Source organism: Mya arenaria, chromosome 6 (assembly GCF_026914265.1).
Source record: "Mya arenaria isolate MELC-2E11 chromosome 6, ASM2691426v1".
Classification (NCBI taxonomy): domain Eukaryota; kingdom Metazoa; phylum Mollusca; class Bivalvia; order Myida; family Myidae; genus Mya; species Mya arenaria.
In genome coordinates, this window is record NC_069127.1 from 61917027 (window position 1) to 61923194 (window position 6168).

At 34.0% G+C, this 6168-nt stretch overlaps 1 protein-coding gene across 1 annotated transcript in view; it reads right to left on the minus strand.

Annotated features, from left to right (window-relative positions):
* Positions 1-5165, minus strand: part of LOC128239465 (multiple epidermal growth factor-like domains protein 11) — a 47439-nt gene extending 42274 nt beyond the window's left edge. The window contains exon 1 of the mRNA XM_052956108.1: positions 5088-5165. The gene's annotated coding sequence lies outside the window, so the exon portion shown is untranslated. The remainder of the gene's footprint in view (positions 1-5087) is intronic.
* Positions 5166-6168: the final 1003 nt, after the last annotated feature.

Here is a 6168-nt window from a genome sequence, read left to right on the forward strand (position 1 = left end):
GCCCCGGGCATCCTAAAACGTATTATGATATTTTTACACGGGCTGGATACAAGGCTTTAACTATGTGTAACGTTCGGATGATTCCAAGTTTAATGACTTTAAAGCAAAGATAAGATGTAAAATGTTACAGAACACTAATTATTTAACGTAATCTTGCTACAATTTCACTCGATTTATATCGCTCTGCTAAGACGAAATCGTGCGAAGTTTCCCGTCGTTTTTGTAAAAATAAAAGCGCGTCTTCAAATTCAAAACACTTCATTTTGCCAGGTAACTGTAATTTAGTTTCCCCTTACCACACTACGCATCAGAGCGTTATATGCTGAATATTGTCTTTTCTAACAACACGGAAAATTCAGAAATTTATGTTTTCAAAGCCGAAAGAAAGAAAAAAAAATCATTCAAAACAGTTCGTTTGCAAAGCATTCTTTAAATGACGCAAAATACTAAAATGAATACTTTTTCAACATTTACACTGTTTTTTGTGTGAACTAAAAACATCACTTTACTCCACTTTTTGACTTCAGTTTTCTGGCAGCCCGGAACAGCCCCGGGCATCCTAAAACGTATTATGATATTTTTACACGGGCTGGATACAAGGCTTTAACTATGTGTAACGTTCGGATGATTCCAAGTAAAATGACTTTAAAGCAAAGATAAGATGTAAAATGTTACAGAACACTAATTATTTAATGTAATCTTGCTTCAATTTCACTCGATTTTTATCGCTCTGCTAAGACGAAATCGTGCGAAGTTTCCCGTCGTTTTTGTAAAAATAAAAGCGCGTCTTCAAATTCAAAACACTTCATTTTGCCATTTAACTGTAATTTAGTTTCCCCTTACCACACTACGCATCAGAGCGTTATATGCTGAATATTGTCTTTTCTAACAACACGGAAAATTCAGAAATTTATGTTTTCAAAGCCGAAAAAAAAAGAAAAAAAAATCATTCACAACAGTTCGTTTGCAAAGCACTCTTTAAATGACGCAAAATACTAAAATGAATACTTTTTCAACATTTACACTATTTTTTGTGTGAACTAAAAACATCACTTTACTCCACTTTTCGACTTTAGTTTTCTGGCAGCCCGGAACAGCCCCGGGCATCCTAAAACGTATTATGATATTTTTACACGAGCTGGATACAAGGCTTTAACTATGTGTAACGTTCTGATGATTCCAAGTTAAATGACTTTAAAGCAAAGATTAGATGTAAAATGTTACAGAACACTATTTATTATTATTATTTCGAAGCCGAAAAAAACACAGAAAAAACAAAAATTCCTTCACAATAGTTTGTTTACAAAACACGCCTTTAAATGACGCAAACTACTAGAAGTATACTTTTAAAACCTTTACACCATTCTTTTCATGTAAACTAAGGCATTTCTTTATACTCACTTTTAGATTTCAGCCTGCTAGCAAATCATGCTCGTTCCAGCAATGCCAAGCGTTTTATAGTATTTTAACCCAGGCTGGATACAAGTTTTTCAGTATATGTAATGTTTGGATAATTCCATGTTAAATGAGTTCGAAGCAAAGGAAATATGTGAACTGTTTCAGAACAACAAGTAGTTTACGTAATATTACTAGCAGACATGTCTCTCCTGCAATCCAAGGGAAGCTAATTTACATGCCAAGAAATCTTATCCAATTTTCTATTTAAAAGGAAACCTTTGTTTTCAGGGTCTATGCCTGCATATACCAGGCAACATGCAGAATTTTCCAGTCAATGGTTTTGTGATTCTCTAGGCAGCTATTATCAGTTATCTGCTTATAGCGAAATCATCAAAATTTAATGGCCATTACGCCCAGAATGAATTGCATGGGAGCAATGAATCTGGTCAGTTTTTGGAGTAGTGCATAATTATGAGGTTTTACGCTTCATCATAATTTTTATATTTCGATATTTGTCAAACATAACACAAACATTTCAATAATAGTTTATTACTGATTATAGACATGATCTTCTGAACTTGATTAACTAATGCTAAAACTTTGATGTAATCTTCTTGACAACAGAGTATAATTCCCTAAACCAAGCATTTGAGTAATGTTTAAAAATTTAAAACATCAAGTACAGACAGTTGCGTAGCTACATATAGGCCTACAACTTTTTTTGGAACATCTGAATAACTAAAAAATGCAGCAAAAACTACTCAAACACTTTAAACAACTCAAAAGTCTGCTTTATTTTAACGAAATCAATATTGATGCTCTTATTTTTAAACTACGTGCAGGGTGTTTTTCTTGGTTGTATTGTAAACATTGCAATTGTAATGTATAATTGAGTGTGTGTAATATGCATATAAACGTCCACAATCTCACATAGTATCATCGAGCCTACAAGCTTTTTAGACCCTAGCTACGCCCCTGTCAGATATATCTTACTTTATTCTATAACTCCACAACCTTCTCAATGTAATAAAATAGCACCTTCAGCTTGGATTGTGTCGATTAATTTATCAACTTCATTACTGTATTGTTGTAAAAGAAACTATTAGGGTTTGGCCTGCGTAAGGATGTATTTAAACCCAAATAGAACTACGACTCAGTCATTATTCTTAAAAAAATGGCCCATGGGTCACACTTTATCGACTACTGGGTGGTTGTCCGGTTAGCGCACTGGCAAGTGCGCTCGCTTCTCACCAAGAAGATCCCACGTTCGATTCCCGGCGTGGGCGCATGTGAGTTTGGTATAGGGCCGGACATTTAAGTTATCACTCGTCCTCCGATTTCCACCACTAAACAAGATCACACTCTCGCGTTAAATCGTGCCAACATGAGCAATTGATATAATGATTTTCAAAATCGTTGTAAAATATAATATAATATTATATGTTAAAACTAATATTTTAACTCATTTGCACGAATTAAAATGATACCGGGGAGGAATTTTTTCGGTGGATGTCAAAAATCTGCGAAAAAAAGGTTGTTTTTAGTTTGTGCCTTCATCATTTTAAGTAAATAAATGATATAAAAACGTAATCCCTTCATCCACAACTACTTATAGTTGATTATCGCAAGATTAACAGCAGTACAAGTATTCATTGGATAGTTAGTAGTTGGAGTCATAGCTGAAGCTGTAGAAGTGGCAACAACAACAGTATCAACAGCAGCGTCAGTTGTTTTAGAGGAAGCAAAGTCATCACAATATCGGTGGTGGTGATGGTTGCGGTGGTAGTGGCGTCGCTGGTGTTTTTGCGGTGTTGGTGACAGTGGCAATAGCAGAAACAGTAGTGGTAGTATGGACAGCAAAAACTTAAGCATTACCAGCTGTATTACTAAGATTAGAAGCGCACACACCAAATGACCAAACATGCTCACCTAATATATCAATTTAAACTTTAATAGAACATAGTCGGTTCTGTTCGGGGTTATATACTTTTTTACAGACACGATCGTGGGAAGTCATTTATTATTTTTAGGGGTTGCGGGGAGGGGGGGGGCAATATAATACAGAAAACGAGTCACTCAAGGATAATGGTTTTATGTCGGCCAAAATATGTTCTTACACAGATCAAGGTATGAAAAAAATGCAAGATGCATATGTTATACGAGAATGAATTCACAGTGCCCTAGAATGTGTTCATGATGATGAAAACACAATTGAAGTAGATTTGACATTCGAAGTTCGATTTCACCAATATGATATATTTTCAAGTTTTGATTGTATTTTCCATGGTGTTTACGCATACAGTACAACTCCGTTGGCTCAAACTCGTTTGGTCCGAATTCCTCGTTGGCCCGAAAATGTCCCATTATACTGAAGGTAACCATTCCCGCTTGGCTCGAATTTTCTGAGGCTCGAGGTATTTTTGCCCGGTCCGTATGAGTTCGAGCCAATAGGGTTCGACAGTACTAAAGAGTTTTATAAAAAAAAATAGTGATCAACGGCAAAGCTTTAAAAATGAATAATTAAGAGTTTTCGTACCTTTTATAAAATGCGAAATCAATCAAGCTTCCATTGTAAAATTAATATCTATATGCTTAGTAAAACCCCTAAATACATTAGATTGATAAATACAACTAGATTCATATAAGCAATACAGGTTACATTTACATTCCAAATAAAACGATTGTCATAAGCGTACTATTTTGATTAACAGCTGCCACGTGTTTAAAACAGTTTAATGTTACTCATTAAAGCTGCACTGTCACAGATTGAAAGTTTTACAATTTTTTTAATGATTTTGTCTTGGAACGAGCTAATTTTTGCGAAAATCCATGGAAACCAGTTATATAAGACTGCTGACAAAAATTTGATCGCAGATTTTTATGTCTTAGTTCAAAAGTTGATGTTAGTAACGGTTTAAGCCATAAATCATTAATTTTCGAACGGGAATATGAAAAACTAAAATTTGATCTTTTGTCAGCAATCTTTTATCATTAGTTTGCAGACATTTACGCCAAATTGTTCTCTTTCCAAGACAAAAAATAAAAAGTTCTAGAAATGGTATAACTGTTAGAGTGCAGCTGTTATTAAAGACCAACAAGTTAGTCTATGTATAAGTTTATATTAATTTTAACTTGTCAATAATTATGTATAACACTTAATACTTATTAATATTTTTCTTGGCTAAATTAAATACATTCTTCCAAATCTTGACCCAAACCGCAGCAATTCCCTAGGCACGATATAAACATGAGAAATTGACCTTAGAATCTCGGTCAATTAGGGGTTAATGAGTAGCTGAAGTTGACTCTCGTGTAGAAATGAAAACTGGAAAAATAGGCTTGTATTTCTTGGCATGATATACCTTATTTCACAGTGATTTGGAGGGAATGTGCTGAATTTTGACCTCTACAAAATTTAGTGACATTTTACCTAAACCAACCTAAAATATATTTTTTTCTTCAGATTCATAAAAGGGATATGAGTGACCCCTTTGATGAATCTGAAGAAAAAAAATATATATTTTAGGTTATTTTAGGTAAAATGTCACTAAATTTTGTAGAGGTCAAAATTCAGCACATTCCCAATCACTGTGCTTTATTTGTACTTGTCCGATTTATACTCCATTAACTAATAATACTTTTTTAACACATCCATATAAAAACGTTATCAACTTAATGTATATACTCACAATACATACTGTTATTGGACTTCTAAATCCTCACCGTAAATCAATCGCAATCTGTTTTTCGAATGAAGCACAATGAAGCAGCAGACAACAGTTTTTATTACATGGTATTACACATAAGGCCAAACGAGTAGCCTCCCTTTACAGGGAGCTTAACTTTATATGCGTTGACACAAAGACCTCTTTGGACATATACTGGTGACGGTATTACTACTACATTGTTAAAACCGCTCTGTTTTTTTTTGGCAGTTGCCTTATACAGTTATGTGTTTTCGACAAATTTCAAACAGTTAATACACTCATCATTATTCCCTAACAAAAGTTTTTCCACTTCTGGCAAAAACTGGTTGGTGCTAAAACATGTAGTCTAAAATAATAGACGTGTTATACGGGATTCTTCCAATCCCTAACGTCTAAACGGGAATGTGCAAAAAACGGGGGTGTTTTAAAAATATTGAAATTGTTTTAAGTGAAGTATTTTATGGTTGAAATTGATCATAAAGTGTTATATTCATATTTTACCATGTAAGTGAAATGTTATTTTGCACTTAACAAGCATTTAATGCATTAAAACAAGTTACTTACCTTTCCAATAAAACGAAAGTTGACTGACACAGAAAACAATTATGCGAAAGGGAACAACTCGATACAATCGTAATACGAGTTATTACGATTGTATCGAGTTGTTCCTCTTCGCATAATTGTTTTCTGTGTCCGATTTATACTCCATTAACTAACAATACTTTTTTAACACATCCATATAAAAACGTTATCAACTTAATGTATATATTCACAATACATACTGTTATTGGACTTCCAAATCCTCACCGTAATACAATCGCAATCTGTTTTTCGAAGCACAATGAAGCAGCAGACAACAGTTTTTATTACATGGTATTACACATAAGGCCAAACGAGTAGCCTCCCTTTACAGGGAGCTTAACTTTATATGCGTTGACACAAAGACCTCTTTGGACATACACTGGTGACGGTATTACTACTACATTGTTCAAACCGCTCTGTTTTTTTTTGGGCAGTTGCCTTATACAGTTATGTGTTTTCGACAAATTTCAAACAGTTAATA